This window comes from Ranitomeya imitator, chromosome 5 (assembly GCF_032444005.1).
Source record: "Ranitomeya imitator isolate aRanImi1 chromosome 5, aRanImi1.pri, whole genome shotgun sequence".
Lineage (NCBI taxonomy): Eukaryota > Metazoa > Chordata > Amphibia > Anura > Dendrobatidae > Ranitomeya > Ranitomeya imitator.
This window is the reverse complement of record NC_091286.1, coordinates 582,825,090-582,849,823: the sequence shown is the minus strand read 5'-3', so window position 1 is coordinate 582,849,823 and position 24,734 is coordinate 582,825,090. Positions and strand designations below refer to the sequence as shown.

The 24,734-nt window shown below is 44.8% G+C and overlaps 1 protein-coding gene across 1 annotated transcript in view; it reads left to right on the top strand.

Annotated features, from left to right (window-relative positions):
- The window catches only part of LOC138680898 (uncharacterized), a 173,176-nt gene that overhangs the window by 723 nt on the left and 147,719 nt on the right, over window positions 1–24,734 (top strand). The window lies entirely within an intron of this gene.

Genomic DNA, 24,734 nt, shown 5'->3' with positions numbered 1-24,734 from the left:
GGTCAGGAGAGTTGGCAGGCCAATTGAGCTCAGTAATACCACGGTCAGTAAACCATTTACCAGTGGTTTTGGCACTGTGAGCAGGTGCCAGGTCGTGCTGAAAAATGAAATCTTCATCTCCATAAAGCATTTCAGCCGATGGAAGCATGAAGTGCTCCAAAATCTCCTGATAGCTAGCTGCATTGACCCTGCCCTTGATGAAACACAGTGGACCAACACCAGCAGCTGACATGGCACCCCACACCATCACTGACTGTGGGTACTTGACACTGGACTTCAGGCATTTTGGCATTTCCTTCTCCCCAGTCTTCCTCCAGACTCTGGCACCTTGATTTCCGAATGACATGCAAAATTTGCTTTCATCAGAAAAAAGTACTTGGGACCACTTAGCAACAGTCCAGTGCTGCTTCTCTGTAGCCCAGGTCAGGCGCCTCTGCCGCTGTTTATGGTTCAAAAGTGGCTTTACCTGGGGAATGCGGCACCTGTAGCCCATTTCCTGCACACGCCTGTGCACGGTGGCTCTGGATGTTTCCACACCAGACTCAGTCCACTGCTTCCTCAGGTTCACCAAGGTCTGGAATCGGTCCTTCTCCACAATCTTCCTCAGGGTCCGGTCTCCTCTTCTCGTTGTACAGCGTTTTCTGCCACATTGTTTCCTTCCAACAGACTTACCATTGAGGTGCCTTGATACAGCACTCTGGGAACAGCCTATTTGTTGAGAAATTTCTTTCTGGGTCTTACCCTCTTGCTTGAGGGTATCAATGATGGCCTTCTTGACATCTGTCAGGTCGCTAGTCTTACCCATGATGGGGGTTTTGAGTAATGAACCAGGCAGGGAGTTTATAAAAGCCTCAGGTATCTTTTGCATGTGTTTAGAGTTAATTAGTTGATTCAGAAGATTAGGGTAATAGGTCGTTTAGAGAACCTTTTCTTGATATGCTAATTTATTGAGACAGGTTTTTTGGGTTATCAGGAGTTGTATGCCAAAATCATCAGTATTAAAACAATAAAAGACCTGACAAATTTCAGTTGGTGGATAATGAATCTATAATATATGAAAGTTTAATTGTAATCATTACATTATGGTAAATAATGAAATTTAACACTATATGCTAATTTTTTGAGAAGGACCTGTATATATGGAGAAAGACACATGTGGTGTCGAAACATGTCATCCATTGAATGTATGCAATACTGTTATTGAAGAAATCTGGAACTTTTTAATGGATAAATAAAAGGTATATTTTACTCTACCATTGGACTGATTGCTGGAGAAACAAAAAGTTTTTACTATATATATAGATATATATATATATATCTATATATATCTTTATACAATATATATATACATACACTGCTCAAAAAATAAAGGAAACACTAAATACTACATCCTAGATATCACTGATAGAGTTGAGCGACCTTGACCTTTTTAGAGTCGAGCCGGGTTTCGCGAAACCCGACTATCTCAAAAGTCGGGTCGAGTGAAATCGGCCGATTATGACGTAAAGTCGGGATCGACCGAAACACGAAACCCAATGCAAGTCAATGGGGCAGCATAGTCGGCAGTGAGTGGGGGCCAGGAAAACACCTAGAGTGCCCATTTTAATGTCAAAACCATCCATTCTTCTTAATGAAGCTTGTCAAGCGTAATTTACCTTATAATAATTGGAAGGCATTTGAAATTGGGGGTCATTTGGCTAAAGTTGTGGTGGGTAGGGCTGGTTCAAGTAATTAGTGGGCCCAGGAAATCTGGACCACGTCACGGCAGTGGAGCAGGGAGAGGTAAGTATTTCAACTTTGCAAGTGCTGTGAACCTGAGCAAGCAGGGGGGGCCCACTCGTTGGCATTGGCACTGGCACAGGGCCCCTCAAAGTACAGCGGTGTGTTTGCACGGCGGGGGCGCCTCCCACCGGCAGCAACACTTTTGCATACCATGAGAGGCCCTGTGCCAGTGACGTCGCCAACTAGTATTCCTCCCCCCACCTGATGAAGGAACCTGCACTTTCATCTGCACCTTCCTGTTTGTCCCCGTGTAAGGTGGTATGGTATGCGGGAAGGGGGACCTGACTTTCAGCAGGGTCACAATCTTGCAGTGTAGCGTGCACGGGAAATGTTGCGTTATGGGTCAATGTACCAGCAGACTCATCTATCACTGGCTGGGCAATGGGCAGGATGAGGAGGAAACACAGATATAGGCCCAAAGAATAAAGTGGGCTAAATGCAGTTCAAAATTGGTAACACAGGACTAATCAGGGGGCATTGCAGTGGAGGACAACTGGAATGAGAGGCTGACACAGAGAGTAGGCCCAAATCAGTAAGTAGTCGAAATGCAGTTCAAAATTGGCAACAGTAGTAAACAGGCGGCACAGCTTTGTTCAGTGGAGGAGAACAGCAAGGAGTGGCAGACACCGATAGTAGGCCCCAACCCAACTAGTAGGCCAAATGCAGTCTAACATTAACAACTACTTAACGAGCGCCTGAAAACGGAATTTCAGGACAGGAAACCAGGAGAACAGCAAGGAGCGGCAGACACCGATAGTAGGCCCCAAACCAACTAGTACGCCAAATGCAGTTGTTCCGTTTAACCACAATTTAATGAGAGCCTGAAGATAGAAGTTCAGGAAAGGCAACCTGGAGAACACCTTGGAGTGGAACACACCATCTCTCTACACCCCATACCCAATTTGTAGGTCTAATGCAGCGTAGTTTCCAACAACTACTAAACGAGAGCATGATGATCGAAGCATTGGCGAGGAAACCTGGGGAACACCTTGGAGTGGAACACACCATCTCTCTACAGTGGAACACACCATCTCTCTACACCCCATACCCAATTTGTAGGCCTAATGCAGCGTAGTTTCCAACAACTACTAAACGAGAGCCGGAAGATCGAAGCTCAGGAAAGGCAACCTGGAGAACACCTTGGAGTGGAACACACCATCTCTCTACACCCCATACCCAATTTGTAGGCCCAATGCAGCGTAGTTTCCAACAACTACTAAACGAGAGCTGGAAGATCGAAGCAATGGAGAGGAAACCTGGGGAACACCTTGGAGTGTAACACACCATCTCTCTACACCCCATACCCAATTTGTAGGCCTAATGCAGCGTAGTTTCCAACAACTACTAAACGAGAGCCGGAAGATCGAAGCAATGGAGAGGAAACCTGGGGAACACCTTGGAGTGTAACACACCATCTCTCTACACCCCATACCCAATTTGTAGGCCTAATGCAGCGTAGTTTCCAACAACTACTAAACGAGAGCCGGAAGATCGAAGCAATGGAGAGGAAACCTGGGGAACACCTTGGAGTGTAACACACCATCTCTCTACACCCCATACCCAATTTGTAGGCCCAATGCAGCGTAGTTTCCAACAACTACTAAACGAGAGCCGGAAGATCGAAGCAATGGAGAGGAAACCTGGGGAACACCTTGGAGTGTAACAGACCATCTCTCTACACCCCATACCCAATTTGTAGGCCTAATGCAGCGTAGTTTCCAACAACTACTAAACGAGAGCCGGAAGATCGAAGCAATGGAGAGGAAACCTGGGGAACACCTTGGAGTGTAACACACCATCTCTCTACACCCCATACCCAATTTGTAGGCCTAATGCAGCGTAGTTTCCAACAACTACTAAACGAGAGCCGGAAGATTGAAGCAATGGAGAGGAAACCTGGGGAACACCTTGGAGTGTAACACACCATCTCTCTACACCCCATACCCAATTTGTAGGCCTAATGCAGCGTAGTTTCCAACAACTACTAAACGAGAGCCGGAAGATCGAAGCAATGGAGAGGAAACCTGGGGAACACCTTGGAGTGTAACACACCATCTCTCTACACCCCATACCCAATTTGTAGGCCTAATGCAGCGTAGTTTCCAACAACTACTAAACGAGAGCCGGAAGATCGAAGCAATGGAGAGGAAACCTGGGGAACACCTTGGAGTGTAACACACCATCTCTCTACACCCCATACCCAATTTGTAGGCCTAATGCAGCGTAGTTTCCAACAACTACTAAACGAGAGCCGGAAGATCAAAGCAATGGAGAGGAAACCTGGGGAACACCTTGGAGTGTAACACACCATCTCTCTACACCCCATACCCAATTTGTAGGCCTAATGCAGCGTAGTTTCCAACAACTACTAAACGAGAGCCGGAAGATCGAAGCAATGGAGAGGAAACCTGGGGAACACCTTGGAGTGTAACACACCATCTCTCTACACCCCATACCCAATTTGTAGGCCTAATGCAGCGTAGTTTCCAACAACTACTAAACGAGAGCCGGAAGATCGAAGCAATGGAGAGGAAACCTGGGGAACACCTTGGAGTGGAACACACCATCTCTCTACACCCCATACCCAATTTGTAGGCCTAATGCAGCGTAGTTTCCAACAACTACTAAACGAGAGCCGGAAGATCGAAGCAATGGAGAGGAAACCTGGGGAACACCTTGGAGTGTAACACACCATCTCTCTACACCCCATACCCAATTTGTAGGCCTAATGCAGCGTAGTTTCCAACAACTACTAAACGAGAGCCGGAAGATCGAAGCAATGGAGAGGAAACTTGGGGAACACCTTGGAGTGTAACACACCATCTCTCTACACCCCATACCCAATTTGTAGGCCTAATGCAGCGTAGTTTCCAACAACTACTAAACGAGAGCCGGAAGATCGAAGCAATGGAGAGGAAACCTGGGGAACACCTTGGAGTGGAACACACCATCTCTCTACACCCCATACCCAATTTGTAGGCCTAATGCAGCGTAGTTTCCAACAACTACTAAACGAGAGCATGATGATCGAAGCATTGGCGAGGAAACCTGGGGAACACCTTGGAGTGGAACACACCATCTCTCTACAGTGGAACAAACCATCTCTCTACACCCCATACCCAATTTGTAGGCCTAATGCAGCGTAGTTTCCAACAACTACTAAACGAGAGCCGGAAGATCGAAGCTCAGGAAAGGCAACCTGGGGAACACCTTGGAGTGGAACACACCATCTCTCTACACCCCATACCCAATTTGTAGGCCTAATGCAGCGTAGTTTCCAACAACTACTAAACGAGAGCCGGAAGATCGAAGCAATGGAGAGGAAACCTGGGGAACACCTTGGAGTGTAACACACCATCTCTCTACACCCCATACCCAATTTGTAGGCCTAATGCAGCGTAGTTTCCAACAACTACTAAACGAGAGCCAGAAGATCGAAGCAATGGAGAGGAAACCTGGGGAACACCTTGGAGTGTAACACACCATCTCTCTACACCCCATACCCAATTTGTAGGCCTAATGCAGCGTAGTTTCCAACAACTACTAAACGAGAGCCGGAAGATCGAAGCAATGGAGAGGAAACCTGGGGAACACCTTGGAGTGTAACACACCATCTCTCTACACCAAATACCCAATTTGTAGGCCTAATGCAGCGTAGTTTCCAACAACTACTAAACGAGAGCCGGAAGATCGAAGCAATGGAGAGGAAACCTGGGGAACACCTTGGAGTGTAACACACCATCTCTCTACACCCCATACCCAATTTGTAGGCCTAATGCAGCGTAGTTTCCAACAACTACTAAACGAGAGCATGAAGATCGAAGCAATGGAGAGGAAACCTGGGGAACACCTTGGAGTGGAACACACCATCTCTCTACAGTGGAACACACCATCTCTCTACACCCCATACCCAATTTGTAGGCCTAATGCAGCGTAGTTTCCAACAACTACTAAACGAGAGCTGGAAGATCGAAGCTCAGGAAAGGCAACCTGGGGAACACCTTGGAGTGGAACACACCATCTCTCTACACCCCATACCCAATTTGTAGGCCCAATGCAGCGTAGTTTCCAACAACTACTAAACGAGAGCCGGAAGATCGAAGCTCAGGAAAGGCAACCTGGGGAACACCTTGGAGTGTAACAAACCCTCTCTCTACACCACGGAAGGGCTGATTCTTAGGAAGGAAGGCTGTCGGAAAGAAGCAGGGCGCGTCCGAGGGTGATTATATTCTTATTAGGTATATACTCACCCTCGGACGCGCCCTGCTTCTTTATTTGTAATGAATGTTTATTTGCAATGTGGTTTTGACTTACTCTATTTTTTTGGTAAATAATGATTTTATTATTTTCATTGTTTTGCATCTTCTTGGCAATAATATAAAGAAGACGCGACAGGACAACACTCGGTGGATGCCATATCTGTGTTTAAAATTGAAAAAACCTTTCAGTTAACTACTTGCAGGAGAAAGTTATTGTAGCTGGTGGCCATTTTTAGTACTGTACCAGATTTTTGTTGTATGTGTTTGTTTTTAATGTTAAAATGTCTGCATTTGATATCTCTCCAGTATTTTCTTTTTTATAAGCAAAATACTTATTTTTATATTTTCTGATGTTGGTTCCAGGGGTACACGGGCAGCAGTGGTGTGGTCAGTGGAGGCCTAGTGGAAGGAGTGACCGCAGACAGGCATCGAAGGCCTAAAATAATAACACATGGCTGTAGGCAGTTTTAAATTGGTTCCAGGGGTACACGGGCAGCAGTGGTGTGGTCAGTGGAGGCCTAGTGGAAGGAGTGACCGCAGACAGGCATCGAAGGCCTAAAATAATAACACATGGCTGTAGGCAATTTTAAATTGGTTCCAGGGGTACACGGGCAGCAGTGGTGTGGTCAGTGGAGGCCTAGTGGAAGGAGTGACCGCAGACAGGCATCGAAGGCCTAAAATAATAACACATGGCTGTAGGCAATTTTAAATTGGTTACAGGGGTACACGGGCAGCAGTGGTGTGGTCAGTGGAGGCCTAGTGGAAGGAGTCACCGCAGACAGGCATCGAAGGCCTAAAATAATAACACATGGCTGTAGGCAATTTTAAATTGGTTACAGGGGTACACGGGCAGCAGTGGTGTGGTCAGTGGAGGCCTAGTGGAAGGAGTGACCGCAGACAGGCATCGAAGGCCTAAAATAATAACACATGGCTGTAGGCAATTTTAAATTGGTTCCAGGGGTACACGGGCAGCAGTGGTGTGGTCAGTGGAGGCCTAGTGGAAGGAGTGACCGCAGACAGGCATCGAAGGCCTAAAATAATAACACATGGCTGTAGGCAATTTTAAATTGGTTACAGGGGTACACGGGCAGCAGTGGTGTGGTCAGTGGAGGCCTAGTGGAAGGAGTGACCACAGACAGGCATCGAAGGCCTAACATAACAAAAATGTCAATACAATGGTATTGTCAGTGGCAGGCATTGAAGGATGTCAGCGCATAGACTAAACATTGGTGGAGCTGTGAGATAATTTTGCAAGTGGTAGAGCACTGTTTGAGCTGGGGTGGGGGGAAACTGTCTTGTGGCCGGCGGTACAGGCCCAGGGCCCCTCATATTACAACGGTGTGTCTGACGTTGGGTGCGCACCACCACCGCCAGAGACACTTTATTGTACTAGGAGGGACCCAGTGGCAGTGCCGTCGACCAAAAGCGGGCTCACCCACCTCTTCAGACAAACTGCACTCTCACGGGTGCTGTCGCCAAGTGTCGATACCACGGCCCCGTGTGGGGAGTTTGGCCATTTAGTGAGGTGTAAACATGTCGTATGCTGGACAATCAGGTGCAGAAAATTACGAGATTGGAAAAGGCATTCAGAATAGTCCACAGGCAAGACCTTTTCATAGGAAAGCTAGGTGTCAGCCGGGCAAGGTGGGGCAAAAGATTTCAAAATCCAGTTGTGGTTCTTTTTTATGAAGGTTAGATCATCTACATTTTGGGTAGCCAGACGAGTCCTTTTTTCTGTTAGTATTGAACCTGCAGCACTGAATACTCTTTCTGATAGGACACTAGCTGCCGGGCAAGCAAGCTCCTGCAATGCATATTCTGCCAATTCTGGCCAGGTGTCTAATTTTGATGCCCAGTAATCAAATGGGAATGACGGTTGAGGGAGAACATCGATAAGGGATGAAAAATAGTTTGTAACCATACTGGACAAATGTTGTCTCCTGTCACTTTGAATTGATGCTGCAGTACCTGTCATGTCTGCGGTCATAGCAAAATCACTCCACAACCTGGTCAGAAAACCCCTCTGGCCAACGCCACTTCTGATTTCTGCCCCTCTAACTCCTCTGGTCTGCTGGCCCCTGCAGCTCGTGTGAGAACGATCACGGGCGCTGTGTGCAGGGAATGCCAGAAGCAAACGGTCAACAAGAGTTGATTGTTTGGTTGCTAATATTAGTTCCAAGTTCTCATGTGGCATTATATTTTGCAATTTGCCTTTATAGCGAGGATCAAGGAGGCAGGCCAACCAGTAATCGTCATCATTCATCATTTTAGTTATGCGTGTGTCCCTTTTGAGGATACGTAAGGCATAATCCGCCATGTGGGCCAAAGTTCCAGTTCTCAAATCTGCGGTTGTGCTTGGTTGAGGGGCAGTTTCAGGCAAATCCACGTCACTTGTGTCCCTCAAAAAACCAGAACCCGGCCTTGCCGCGCCACCAATTTCCAGTGGCCCCGGAAAAGCTTCCTCATTAAAAATATAATCATCCCCATCATCCTCCTCGTCCTCCTCCTCCTCTTCGCCCGCTACCTCGTCCTGTACACTGCCCTGGCCAGACAATGGCTGACTGTCATCAAGGCTTTCCTCTTCCTCAGCTGCAGACGCCTGATCCTTTATGTGCGTCAAACTTTGCATCAGCAGACGCATTAGGGGGATGCTCATGCTTATTATGGCGTTGTCTGCACTAACCAGCCGTGTGCATTCCTCAAAACACTGAAGGACTTGACACATGTCTTGAATCTTCGACCACTGCACACCTGACAACTCCATGTCTGCCATCCTACTGCCTGCCCGTGTATGTGTATCCTCCCACAAAAACATAACAGCCCGCCTCTGTTCACACAGTCTCTGAAGCATGTGCAGTGTTGAGTTCCACCTTGTTGCAACGTCTATGATTAGGCGATGCTGGGGAAGGTTCAAAGAACGCTGATAGGTCTGCATATGGCTGGAGTGTACGGGCGAACGGCGGATATGTGAGCAAAGTCCACGCACTTTGAGGAGCAGGTCGGATAACCCCGGATAACTTTTCAGGAAGCACTGCACCACCAGGTTTAAGGTGTGAGCCAGGCAAGGAATGTGTTTCAGTTGGGAAAGGGAGATGGCAGCCATGAAATTCCTTCCGTTATCACTCACTACCTTGCCTGCCTCAAGATCTACAGTGCCCAGCCACGACTGCGTTTCTTTCTGCAAGAACTCGGACAGAACTTCCGCGGTGTGTCTGTTGTCGCCCAAACACTTCATAGCCAATACAGCCTGCTGACGTTTGCCAGTAGCTGCCCCATAATGGGAGACCTGGTGTGCAACAGTGGCAGCTGCGGATGGAGTGGTTGTGCGACTGCGGTCTGTGGACGAGCTCTCGCTTCTGCAGGAGGACGAAGAGGAGAAGGAGGGGGTGCGAACGGCTACAGCCAATTGTTTCCTAGACCGTGGGCTAGGCAGAACTGTCCCAAACTTGCTGTCCCCTGTGGACCCTGCATCCACCACATTTACCCAGTGTGCCGTGATGGACACGTAACGTACCTGGCCATGCCTACTGGTCCATGCATCTGTTGTCAGGTGCACCTTTGTGCTCACAGATTGCCTGAGTGCATGGACGATGCGCTCTTTAACATGCTGGTGGAGGGCTGGGATGGCTTTTCTGGAAAAAAAGTGTCGACTGGGTAGCTCGTAGCGTGGTACAGCGTAGTCCATCAGGGCTTTGAAAGCTTCGCTTTCAACTAACCGGTAGGGCATCATCTCTAACGAGATTAGTCTAGCTATGTGTGCGTTCAAACCCTGTGTACGCGGATGCGAGGCTAAGTACTTCCTTTTTCAAACCATAGTCTCATGTAGGGTGAGCTGGACTGGAGAGCTGGAGATCGTGGAACTAGCGGGGGTGCCGGTGGACATGGCAGACTGAGAGACGGTGGGAGATGGTATTGTTGCCACCGGTGCCCTAGATGCAGTGTTTCCTACTACGAAACTGGTGATTCCCTGACCCTGACTGCTTTGGCCTGGCAAAGAAACCTGCACAGATACTGCAGGTGGTGCAGAAAATGGTGGCCCTACACTGCCGGAAGGGATGTTGCGTTGCTGACTAGCTTCATTGGCCGAGGGTGCTACAACCTTAAGGGACGTTTGGTAGTTAGTCCAGGCTTGCAAATGCATGGTGGTTAAATGTCTATGCATGCAACTTGTATTGAGACTTTTCAGATTCTGTCCTCTGCTTAAGGTAGTTGAACATTTTTGACAGATGACTTTGCGCTGATCAATTGGATGTTGTTTAAAAAAATGCCAGACTGCACTCTTTCTAGCATCGGATACCTTTTCAGGCATTGCAGACTGAGCTTTAACCGGATGGCCACGCTGTCCTCCAACAGGTTTTGGCTTTGCCACGCGTTTTGGGCAAGATACGGGCCCGGCAGATGGAACCTGTTGCGATGTTGATGCCTGCTGCGGCCCCTCCTCCTCCGCTTCAGAACTGCTGCCGCCTGCACCCTGTTCCCCCAATGGCTGCCAATCGGGGTCAAGAACTGGGTCATCTATTACCTCTTCTTGTAGCTCCTGTGCAACTTCGTCTGTGTCACCGTGTCGGTCGGTGGTATAGCGTTCGTGATGGGGCAACATAGTCTCATCAGGGTCTGATTCTTGATCAGCACCCTGCGAGGGCAATGTTGTGGTCTGAGTCAAAGGACCAGCATAGTAGTCTGGCTGTGGCTGTGCATCAGTGCACTCCATGTCAGATTCAACTTGTAATGGGCATGGACTGTTAACTGCTTCACTTTCTAAGCCAGGGACGGTATGTGTAAAGAGCTCCATGGAGTAACCCGTTGTGTCGCCTGCTGCATTCTTCTCTGTTGTTGTTTTTGCTGAAGAGGACAAGGAAGCGACTTGTCCCTGACCGTGAACATCCACTAACGACGCGCTGCTTTGACATTTACCAGTTTCACGAGAGGAGGCAAAAGAGCTAGAGGCTGAGTCAGCAAGATAAGCCAAAACTTGCTCTTGCTGCTCCGGCTTTAAAAGCGGTTTTCCTACTCCCAGAAAAGGGAGCGTTCGAGGCCTTGTGTAGCCAGACGACGAACCTGGCTCCACAGCTCCAGACTTAGGTGCAATATTTTTTTTCACACGACCAGCTGATGCTCCACCACTACCACTACCCTCATTACCAGCTGACAATGAACGCCCCCGGCCACGACCTCTTCCACCATACTTCCTCATTGTTTTAAAAATGTAAACAAACTAACGGTATTTGTTGCTGTCACACAAATTACACGGTGAGCTATAACTTCAGTATGATTTAGCTACCCCTTTACAGGTGAGTGAGACCACAACGAAAATCAGGCACAATGTTACACACTCTGTTGTTGGTGGCAACAAATGAGAGAGATGCCACACACGCAGGACTGTCACTGAAGCACAAATGTAAATATTAATCTCCCACTGATTTGATTTTTTTTTTTTTTTAAGGGAGACTTTAGGAAAAAAAAATAATAGAATAAAATGATTTTTTCAGAAAGAATTTAGAAACCAAATAAAATAAAATGATTTTTTCAGGGAGAATTTAGAAAACAAATAAAACAAAAAAAGGCTTTCTATGGCCCACTGAGTGAGAGATGACGCACACAGGAGTCAGGAGTGGCACACAAGCCCAGAGGCCAATATTTATCTCCCACTGATTGATGTAGTGATTTTTTCAGGTAGATTTTGGAACCCAAATCAAGCTAAAAAAAATAATAGGCTTTCTATGGCCCACAATTGGAGAGAGAGAGAGATGGCACACCCAGGAGTCAAGACTGGCACACAAGCAGAAAGGGCAATATTAATATCCCACTGATTTGTTTTTTTTTTTTTTTTTCAGGGAGACTTTAGGAAAAAAAAAATAGAATAAAATGATTTTTTCAGGAAGAATTTAGAAACCAAATAAAATAAAATGATTTTTTCAGGGAGAATTTAGAAAACAAATAAAACAAAAAAAGGCTTTCTATGGCCCACTGAGTGAGAGATGACGCACACAGGAGTCAGGAGTGGCACACAAGCCCAGAGGCCAATATTTATCTCCCACTGATTGATGTAGTGATTTTTTCAGGTAGATTTTGGAACCCAAATCAAGCTAAAAAAATAATAGGCTTTCTATGGCCCACAATTGGAGAGAGAGAGAGAGAGATGGCACACCCAGGAGTCAAGACTGGCACACAAGCAGAAAGGGCAATATTAATCTCCCACTGATTTGTTTTTGTTTTTTGTTTTTTTCAGGGAGACTGTAGGAAAAAAAAAATAGAATAAAATGATTTTTTCAGGAAGAATTTAGAAACCAAAGAAAATAAAATTATTTTTTCAGGGAGAATTTAGAAAACAAATAAAACAAAAAAAGGCTTTCTATGGCCCACTGAGTGAGAGATGACGCACACAGGAGTCAGGAGTGGCACACAAGCCCAGAGGCCAATATTTATCTCCCACTGATTGATGTAGTGATTTTTTCAGGTAGATTTTGGAACCCAAATCAAGCTAAAAAAATAATAGGCTTTCTATGGCCCACAATTGGAGAGAGAGAGAGAGATGGCACACCCAGGAGTCAAGACTGGCACACAAGCAGAAAGGGCAATATTAATCTCCCACTGATTTGTTTTTTTTTTTTTTTTTTTTCAGGGAGACTTTAGGAAAAAAAAAAAATAGAATAAAATGATTTTTTCAGGAAGAATTTAGAAACCAAATAAAATAAAATGATTTTTTCAGGGAGAATTTAGAAAACAAATAAAACAAAAAAAGGCTTTCTATGGCCCACTGAGTGAGAGATGACGCATACAGGAGTCAGGAGTGGCACACAAGCCCAGAGGCCAATATTTATCTCCCACTTTTTTTTTTTTGTTCCAGGGAAAATTTATAAACCCAATAAAAAAAATAATAAATAGGCTTTCTATGGCCCACTATCTGAGAGACAGAGAGAGATGGCACGCTTAGGACTGGCACACAAGCCCAAAGGCCAATATTAATCTCCCTTTTTTTTTAAGGGAGAATTTATAAAACCAAAAAAAAATAAATAAATAGGCTTTCTATGGCCCACTATTTGTGAGAGAGATGGCACGCTCAGGACTGGCACACAAGCCCAGAGGCCAATATTAATCTCCCACTTTTTTTTTTTTTTTCCAGGGAAAATTTATAAACCCAATAAAAAAATAAAAAAATAAATAGGCTTTCTATGGCCCACTATCTGAGAGAGAGAGATGGCACGCTTAGGACTGGCACACAAGCCCAAAGGCCAATATTAATCTCCCACTGATTGATTTATTGATTTTTTTCAAATAGAATTTAGAACCCAAATAAAGCAAAAAAAAAAAAAAATGGGCTTTCTATGGCCCACTGAGTGAGTGATGATGCACACAGGAGTCAGGAGTGGCACACAAGCCCTGAGGCCAATATTTTTCTCCCACTGATTGATGTAGTGATTTTTTCAGGTAGATTTTAGAACCAAAATCAAGCAAAAAAATAAATAGGCTTTCTATGGCCCACTGAGTGAGTGATGATGCACACAGGAGTCAAGAGTGGCACACAAGCCCTGAGGCCAATATTTTTCTCCCACTGATTGATGTAGTGATTTTTTCAGGTAGATTTTATAACCCAAATCAAGCAAAAAAATAAATAGGCTTTCTATGGCCCACTGAGTGAGAGATGACACAGACAGGGATGGCACTCTAGCAGAAATGTCAATCTTAATCTCCCACAAAAAAAAAAAAAAAAACAGGGAGTGTCCTTCAATTACTATCTCCCTGCAGTAATCTCAGCCAGGTATGGCAGGCAGCAATAAGGAGTGGACTGATGCACAAATTAAATAAAAAGTGTGTACAAACCAAAAAGATAGCTGTGCAGAAAGGAAGGAACAAGAGGATTTGTGCTTTGAAAAAAGCAGTTGGTTTGCACAGCGGCGTACACACAGCAATGCAGCTATCAGGGAGCCTTCTAGGGCAGCCCAATGAGCTACAGCGCTGAGGGGGAAAAAAAATAAAAATGTAGCTTCCACTGTCCCTGCACACCGAAGGTGGTGTTGGGCAGTGGAAATCGCTACAGCACAAGCGGTTTGGTGGTTAATGGACCCTGCCTAACGCTATCCCTGCTTCTGACGAAGCGGCAGCAACCTCTCCCTAAGCTCAGATCAGCAGCAGTAACATGGCGGTCAGCGGGAACTCCCCTTTATAGCCCCTGTGACGCCGCAGACAGCAAGCCAATCACTGCAATGCCCTTCTCTAAGATGGTGGGGACCAGGACCTAGGTCATCACGCTGCCCACACTCTGCGTTTACCTTCATTGGCTGAGAAATGGCGCTTTTCGCGTCATTGAAATGCGACTTTGGCGCGAAAGTCGCGTACCGCATGGCCGACCCCGCACAGGGGTCGGATCGGGTTTCATGAAACCCGACTTTGCTAAAAGTCGGCGACTTTTGAAAATGAACGACCCGTTTCGCTCAACCCTAATCACTGAATGAAATATTTCAGTTGCAAATCTTTATTCATTACATAGTGGAATGTTTTGAGAACAATAAAACATAAAAATGATCAATGTAAATCAAAATGAATATCCCATGGAGGTGTGGAGTTGGAATGATGCTCAAAATCAAAGTGGAAAATCAGATTACAGGCTGATCGAACTTCAGTGGAAATGCCTCAAGACAGGGAAATAATGCTCAGTAGTGTGTGTGGCCTCCACGTGCCTGTATGACCTCCCTACAATGCCTGGGCATGCTCCTGATGAGGCAGCGGATAGTCTCCTGAGGGATCTCCTCCCAGACCTGGACTAAAGCATCCGCCAACTCCTGGACAGTCTGTGGTGCAATGTGACGTTGGTGGATGGTGCGAGACATGATGTCCCAGATGTGTTCAATCGGATTCAGGTCTGGGGAACGGGCGGGCCAGTCCATAACTTCAATGCCTTCATCTTGCAGGAACTGCTGACACACTCCAGCCACATGAGGTCTGGCATTGTCCTACAATAGGAGGAACCCAGGGCCAACCGCACCAGCATATGGTCTCACAAGGGGTCTGAGGATCTCATCTCAGTACCTAATGGCAGTCAGGCTACCTCTGGCGAGCACATAGAGGGCTGTGCGGCCCTCCAAAGAAAGGCCACCCCACACCACACCATTACTGACCCACTGCCAAACCGGTCATGCTGAAGAATGTTGCAGGCAGCAGATTGCTCTCCACGGTGTCTCCAGACTCTGTCATGTCTGTCACATGTGCTCAGTGTGAACCTGCTGTCATCTGTGAAGAGCACAGGGCGCCAGTGGTAAATTTGCCAATCCTGGTGTTCTGTAGCAAAAGCCAATCGTCCTGCACGGTGTTGGGCTGTGAGCACAAACCCCATCTGTGGACGTCGGGCACTCAGACCATCCTCATGGAGTCAGTTTCTAACTGTTTGTGCAGACACATGCCAATTTGTGGCCTGCTGGAGGTCATTTTGCAGGGCTCTGGCATTGCTCATTCTGTTCCTCCTTGCACAAAGGCTGAGGTAGCGGTCCTGCTGCTGGGTTGTTGCCTCCTACTGCCCCCTCCATGTCTTCTGGTGTACTGGCCTGTCTCCTGGTAGCGCCTCCTCTGGACACTACGCTGACAGACACAGCTAACCTTCTTGCCACAGCTCGCATTGATGTGCCATCCTCTATGAGCTGCACTACCTGAGCCACTTGTGTGGGTAGTAGAGTCTGTCTCATGCTACCATGAGTGTGAAAGCACAACCAACTTTCAAAAGTGACCAAAACATCAGCCAGAAAGCATTGGTAATGAGATGTGGTCTGTGGTCCCCACCTGCAGAACCACTCCTTTATTGAGTGTATCTTGATAATTGCCAATAATTTCCATCTGTTGTCTATTCTATTTGCACAACATCATGTGAAATTGATTGTCAAAAAGTGTTGCTTCCTAAGTGGTGAGTTTGATTTCACAGAAGTTTGATTTACTTGGAGTTATATTCTGTTGTTTAAGTGTTCCCTTTATTTTTTGAGTAGTGTATATAGACTATATATATGTTTTCAGTCACGCATATTTGAGGCCATGGATCCATTATATGTCCATTTTGCAATCCGGCGAGAAAATCTCGCCATACGGATGCCATACGGATGTCACACGGATGCTTACATGCGAGAAAATCGCATCCTCGCATTGCACACAGATGACATACGGATCATTGTTCAGGGAACATTTCTGCGATTCTGGTCCGTGTAAAACAGACCAATTTTTTATATGTTGTGTTTGACTCCAGCCTTACTCGAGTTTTCCAAGCATGTTCGGGTATTCTCCGAGTATTTTGGGTGTTTTCGTAGATAATGTTTGAGTCACCACAGAAGCGTGATTTGTAGCCGCTAGACAGGCTGAGCACATGCAGGGATTGCCTGTTTGTTAGGGAATCCCCACATGTATTTAGGCTGTCTAGCAGCCGCAAATCATGCAGCTGCAGTGACTCAAGCATAATCTACGAGCACGCCCAAAATACTCGGAGAACACCTGAGCATGCTTGGAAAACTCGAGTAGAGAGTACACTCGCTCATCACTAGCGAGCACTGAAATGCACAGGTGCTTGTTGCTCGGGTTGAGCAAACTGGAATGCTCGGGTGCTCCACCCGAGAAACAAGCCCAATGTAAGTCTATGGGAAACTCAAGCATTTTTCTGGTGGCCCTCCCAGCAGTGTGCAGAGGGACTAGAAATTGTGGAAATTGATGGGAACATGCTCAAATGACATGGAAACAGCATGGGGAAGCATTTCTTACTCCCAGGTCATTGCTGTGAACAATGTTGTCATAATCTTACTCCATTTTTACAGACTCACAATAAAACATACAAACACGAAACCAAAATGGATTTTCCTTTGGAAATATGTTAAGGAACATTCTTTCCAGGGTAATGACTTGTATATAAGAGATGTGAGATGTGATGTGAGAGAAGACGTCTGCACTGGTGACAGGGAACACCAGGGTTAACAAGGACAGCTGAAGTCGAACAGGGCATCATGTAGATGGTGTAGTGTGCCAACCTCTGCAGTGTAAAGATTTGCTCCTATATTAATAATACAGAGACATATGTGAGGGGTGATGAGCGGTGTAAAGAGGAGATTCCTACAGATAACCACAAAAATCTTTATTTAGCCAGCAAAAACGCATACAAATCCGCATTAAATCCGCATCAAAAACGCGCAGATTTTTACCTGCGTTTTCTGCCAAGAGATGCAGATTCTGTGCATAAAATTCTGCAGACAAATCTGCAACGTGTGCACATACCCTAAATATACTTTTTTTGATTCTAAGGCTATGTGCACACGTTGCAGATTCTATTGCAGAATTTTCCGCAGCGGATTTGCAAAATCCGCAGTGAAAAACCGCTCTGGTTTTTACTGCGGATTTACCGCGGTTTTTATTGCGTATTCTGCTGCGGTTTTCCATCTGCAGTTTTCTATTGGAGCAGATGGAAAACCGCTGCGGATTCCGCACAAAGAATTGACATGCTGCGGAAAATAAACCGCTGCGTTTCCGCACGTTTTTTTCCGCAGCATGTGCACAGTGGTTTTTGTTTTCCATAGGTTTACATGGTACTATACACCACATGGAAAACTGCTGCGGATCCGCAGCATCAGAAATACTGCGGATCCGCAGTAAAAACCGCAACGTGTGCACATAACCTCAGTGTCAGAAACCTCTGATGCAGAAAGATATAGAAAAAGATGGCAGGGGAGTTGCGGATGATGAACATCCAAAGAATAAAAGATGCAATCATTAAGGCATAAGACAATTAGTCAACCTGCAATGACCACATGACCACCTCAACACCATCGGAGCTACTGCTACCCCTGACCTACTGTCTCCTCCCCCACAATCCTGTTTAATGTAAGCCCGCAAGGGCAGGGTCCTCGCCCCTCTGTATCAGTCTGTCATTGTTAGTTTTGTTTAGTGTAAGTGATATTTGTATTTTTCTGTAACCCCCTTCTCATGTACAGCACCATGGATTTAATGGTGCTATATAAATAAATAATAATAATAATATGAGGCAAAATAAATAACCAAAAGCAAAAACACCTTGGGCTATGTTCACACGTAGATAACAACCTATAAAATGTATCTGCATATTGTACAATGTTCAATTATTTAAGTCAGATACCCATGAATGTAAAGGACTCTATGACCTATCATCATAAAGTTTACAAAACCCATAGAAATAAGATGATACTTTGGTCCAAATTGTTCCAAAATATAACAGCTTTATTATTAAAAATTACAGACATAGGTGAAAGGGAAATAAATCAAACAGAAAAACCATAATAATAGGGATTACTGTGCAAGTAAGAGGAGGCTCGTTTCCCTGGGCATCCACTTGTAATAATCCCTCACCTCTCCAATGTATAGATATGAGTAAACCAAACTATATGGAGGCAGGGATTTAGAAAAGGGCACTTGTGAATCACAAGGTGCAATCCACCAAAATCATCCCTCAGAGACAATCAAATCTAAGGCACATACAGAAACGTCGGTATAAAAGCTCAGCATAGTCACCTTATAATAATCGGGATGTCCAGGGAGCGAACCTCCACCCCAACGCGTGTTTTGGAGAGACACCTTCATCAGGGGACATGCAGGAATGATAATAACGTGAGTTTAAAAAGGAATAAGCCAGGAAATACAGTACAGACCAAAAGTACAGACCAAAAGTTTGGACAAACTTTCTAAGTTAAAGATTTTTCTGTATTTTCATGTATTTTCATGACTATGAAAATTGTACATCTATGAATTAACACATGTGGAATTATGATAAACTAAAGAAGCTGGCGCACCACACTATATACACATCAATATACGAACTAGTGGGGGTGCAAAAGAAGTGGCTGACAACAATATGATCCAACAAAAGAAAAGAAAAAGAAGCCACTAAAAAACATTCTGCACACCACCCGTAGTCAGTATCAAAAGAGGAACAGCTTTATTGGTGACATAATGATTAAAAACATTTAAAAAAAGTACAAAAAACAACATCTCCCCCATCGGACCCGTCCAAAAGGTATAAACATAAGTACAGATAATGGCTGCATAAACAAGAGGGGTATCCCGCCAGCTATAAATAACCTGATATAGATGTAAATGCCGCGGGGGCCAACAAAGCATGGATGCACATAATAATGCTAAAGATAGAATGCATGGTATATAACCCCAAAATGGGGCAGAAAAAATAGGCCAAAAATCTCTGTCAAAGGAGTAAGTACGACACAGATGCTAGTATAATAACAATCAAAGCAGGCCTAATGTGCCAGCAACCACCATACTGCCTAAAGGCAAACCAAAGTGCCAAAAGGATCAAAAATGTACCGCAGCACCCACACAAGGAAAGCATAAGGTACCCGGTTACCCGTGAATCACCTATAATAAGGATGGTAACCCAGCAGCCAGATCTGGGACGGGATCGTCAGGCAGGAGATCCCAACGCGTATCGCGGTACAACAGACCGCTTCGTCAGGGGAAGTACTCACCATAATGAAACACGTCCCTTTATATATAACAACCAGTGATCAGTAAACGCCGACCTGTGTGCCGCCAAGGGCCGGAACCGGAAATACGCAGCGTGGTGAAGACAAGGAACAATCCAAAGTAGTGAGACCGCTAGCGCTTGCGCAAAGGACAGGGGCCGCTACAAGTGGGCACATGTGGAATTATATACTTAACAAAAAAGTGTGAAACAACTGAAATTATGTCTTATATTCTAGGTTCTTCAATGTAGCCACCTTTTGCTTTGATGACTGCTTTGCACACTCTTGGTATTCTCTTGATGAGCTTCAAGAGGTAGTCACCGGGAATGGTTTTCAATTCACAGGTGTGCCCTGTCAGGTTTAATAAGTGGGATTTTTTTCCTTATAAATGGGGTTGGGACCATCAGTTGTGTTGTGCAGAAGTCAGGTAGATACACAGCTGATAGTCCTACTGAATAGACTGTTAGAATTTGCATTATGGCAAGAAAAAAGCAGCTAAGTAAAGAAAAACAAGTGGCCTTCATTACTTTAAGAAATGAAAGTCAGTCAGTCTGACAAATTGGGCAAACTTTGAAAGTACAGTTACAAAAACCATCAAGCGCTACAAAGAAACTGGCTCACATGAGGACCGCCCCAGGAAAGGAAGACCAAGAGTCACCTCTGCTTCTGAGGATAAGTTTATCCGAGTCACCAGACTCAGAAATCGCAGGTTAACAGCAGCTCAGATTAGAGACCAGGTCAATGCCACACAGAATTCTAGCAGCAAACACATCTCTACAACAACTGTTAAGAGGAGACTTTGTGCAGCAGGCCTTCATGGTAAAATAGCTGCTAGGAAACCACTGCTAAGGACAGGCAACAAGCAGAAGAGACTTGTTTGGACTAAAGAACACAAGGAATGGACATTAGATCAGTGGAAATCTGTGCTTTGGTCTGATGAGTCCAAATTTGAGATCTTTGGTTCTAACCACCGTGTTTTTGTCTGACGCAGAAAAGGTGAACGGATGGACTCTACATGCCAGGTTCCCACCGTGAAGCATGGAGGAGGAGGTGTGATGGTGTGGGGGTGCTTTGCTGGTGACACTATTGGGGATTTATTCAAAATTGAAGACATACTGAACCAGCATGGCTACCACAGCATCTTGCAGCGGCATGCTGTTCCATCCGGTTTGGGTTTAGTTGGACCATCATTTATTTTTCAACAGGATAATGACCCCAAACACTCCTCCAGGCTGTGTAAGAGCTATTTGACCAAGAAGGAGAGTGATAGGGTGCTATGCCAGATGACCTGGCCTCCACAATCACCAGACCTGAACCCAATCGAGATGGATTGGGGTGAGCTGGACCGCAGAGTGAAGGCAAAAGGGCCAACAAGTGCTAAGCATCTCTGGGAACTCCTTCTAGATTGTTGGAAGACCATTCCCTGTGACTACCTCTTGAAGCTCATCAAGAGAATACCAAGAGTGTGCAAATCAGTCATCAAAGCAAAAGGTGGCTACTTAGAAGAACCTAGAATATAAGACATAATTTCAGTTGTTTCACTCTTTTTTGTTCAGTATATAATTCCACATGTGTTAATTCATAGTTTTGATGCCTTCAGTGTGAATGTACAATTTTCATAGTCATGAAAATACAGAAAAATCTTTAAATGAGAAGGTGTGTCAAAACTTTTAGTCTGTACGGTATACCGCATGCATGAACCGGAAGTTGTCATGCATCGTCAAGGCAACCGCAACGCCGGCCGGCGTCAGGACTCCCGAGCAGGAGGAAAGAAACGGGGGCCCCACGTGACCGCAACCACCTGACTCGAGGAATGAAAGCTGGCGGGCACAGCGGCGTCAGAAGACGCATGAACAACTGGATGCCATTACAGGATGATACTAAATATTCACAAAACATAAGATTTGTCAGTAGACCGTGGTCCATAGATGTAGCCAAACATATTTACATATTGTAATAGTAGATATAATTCAGATAGAGAATTACAGCCATATATCGACTGGTGATAACATCCATAAAGAAACACCCATTAACATTAAATATTAAAGAACACCATACACCACAGTATTGGCCATTATAGATTAGCTATAAACACCACTCCCCTAGTGATGAGCGTATATACTCATTACTCGAGCACGCTCAGGTGTCCTCCAAGTATTTTTTAGTGCTCGAAGATTTTGTTTTTTCGCTGCAGCTGGATGATTTACAGCTACTAGCCTACTTGATTACATATGGGGATTTCCTAGCAACCCCCACATGTACTTATGGTGGCTAATAGCTGTAAATAATTCAGCTGAGGTGATGAAAACTAAATCTCCGAGCACTAAAAAATACTCGTCGGACTCCCGAGCGTGCTTGGGAAATCTCGAGTAACGAGTATATTCGCTCATCACTACACTCCTCCTATACTCTGGCTCTGAAATAGCATAGCATAAAAATATATTAGCAAAAGTTAAATACTATTATATGTAAATTCAAGGCAGAGGCCTGACTATGTACAGTTAGGTTCATATATATTTGAACAGAGACAACATTTTTCTAATTTTGGTTATAGACATTACCACAATGAATTTTAAACAAAACAATTCCGATGCAGTTGAAGTTCAAACTTTCAACTTTCATTTGAGGGTATCCACATTAAAATTGGATGAAGGGTTTAAGAGTTTCAGCTCCTTAACATGTACCACCCTGTTTTTAAAGGGACCAAAAGTAATTGGACAATTGACTCCAAGGCTATTTCATGGACAGGTGTGGGCAATCCCTTCGTTATGTCATTCTCAATTAAGCATATGAAAGGCCTGGAGTTGATTTGAGGTGTGGTGCTTGCATTTGGAAGGTTTTGCTGTGAAGTAAACATCTGGTCAAAAGAGCTCTCCATGCGGGTGAAACAAGCCATCCTTAAGCTGCGAAAACAGAAAAAACCCATCCGAGAAATTGCTACAATATTAGGAGTGGCAAAATCTACAGTTTGGTACATCCTGAGAAAGAAAAAAAAGCACTGGTGAACTCATCAATGCAAAAAGACCTGGGTGCCCACGGAAGACAACAGTGGTGGATGATCACAGAATAATCTCCATGGTGAAGAGAAACCCCTTCACAACAGCCAACCAAGTGAACAACACTCTCCAGGAGGTCGGCGTATCAATATCCAAATCTACCATAAAGAGATGACTGCATGACAGTAAATACAGAGGGTTCACTGCACGGTGCAGCCACTCATAAGCATCAAGAATAAAAAAGGCTAGACTGGACTTTGCTAAAAACATCTAAAAAAGCCAGCACAGTTCTAGAAGAACATTCTTTGGACAGATGAAACCAAGATCAACCTCTACCAGAATGATGGAAAGAGAAAAGTATGGCGAAGAAGTGGTACAGCTCATGATCCAAAGCATACCGCATCATCTGTAAAACACGGCGGAGGCAGTGTGATGGCTTGGGCATGCATGGCTGCCAGTGGCACTGGGTCACTAGTGTTTATTAATGATGTGACACATGACAGAAGCAGCCGAATGAATTCTGAGGTATTCAGAGCCATACTGTGTGCTCAGATCCAGCCAAATGCAGCCAAACTGATTGTCCATCTGTAGTATGAAACGACGACCAATGACCCAAAACATAATGCCAAAGCAACCCAGGAGTTTATTAAAGCAAAGAAGTGGAATATTATTGAATGGCCAAGTCAGTCACCTGATCTCAACCCAATTGAGCATGAATTTCACTTGTTAAAGACTAAACTTCAGACAGAAAGGCCCACAAACAAACAGCAACTGAAAACCACCACAGTGAAGGCCTGGCAGAGCATCAAAAAGGAGGAAACACAGCGTCTGGTGATGTCCATGAGTTGAAGACTTCAGGCAGTCATTGCCAAAAAAGGGTTTTCAACCAAGTACTAAAAATGAACATTTTATTTAAAATTATTGAATCTGTCCAATTACTTTTGGTCCCTTTAAAAACAGGGTGGTACATGTTAAAGAGCGGAAACTCCTAAACCCTTCATCCAATTTTAATGTGGATGCCCTCAAATGAATGCTGAAAGTCTGAACTTCAACTGCATCTGAATTGTTTTGTTTAAAATTCATTGTGGCAATGTCTATAACCAAAATTAGAAAAATGTTGTCTCTGTCCAAAAATATATGGACCTAACTGTATATAAACATGTCTTTACACTTAGACTGAATCAATGAAATATCGCCATGTAAGGCTATTCTGTCCAATAGGGACAAGACAGACAACCTAAAGAATCACTATATCATAGCTACAAAACCCCACATTTTTAACACATTAATGAAAATCTTAGTATCAGATGACAAACAAGAACACATATAGTTTTACATAGCATGGGGAATATAGTATTTCTTCTTATTCTGAAACTGTGACATTCTTCATGTTCCCCTAAGGAATATACTTAGGAATCCTAGTAAGGTGCAATTAGTCCACATCATGAGGAGCCCTACGGGCCAATATTGTCAGTTAAATTCTTCCTCTGTCATTGCAGTGGAACCATCCGGAGTGAAGATAAGGACGTACAAATATATATACAAAAACTGGAACAATAAAAACATAAAAAGTGTTAAAAACAAACAGCAACCCAAGGGATAATTACTATAGTCAGCATTACACAGTGATCACAGGAAAGGAGCATAGCTAATATTCTCATTAAGTCCCACTGGGTGAACTGTGTCAAGGGTCCAAATCCATCTGGATTCTAGCTGAGCAAATCGCTTAAAGACCCCACCATCCCGAGCCCCAACTTCAAGTATGTTAATTCCCCTAAACCTGAGGAGACTGGAATCGCATTCATGAAACTTATTAAAATTATGGGGTAACGTTTTTAACACGGATATGTCCTCACCTGTGGCCGCTGCAGTGAAGCCCCGCACATGTTCTCTAATCAGTACTTTAAGTTGGCGTGTTGTCATATCAATGTAGATTTTATTACATGGACATACTGCGTGATGTATAACATTACTGCCGGTACAAGTGATTTATTTTTTCATAGTGAATTGGCGAGATCCACTAGAATTGGCAAAAGTATCGCAGCGGCTGATGTTGGGGCAGGCGACACAGCGGCCACAAGGTCCACATCCATGTCTACTCGCCAAGGAGTCAAGAAATGTTGTTACTGGTTGATTAGTATAATGACTTCAGACCAAAAGGTCCCGCAAAATTTTTGACCGTCTAGCAGCAATGCCAGCCCTCTCAGGTATGAATCGGGAAATTATCG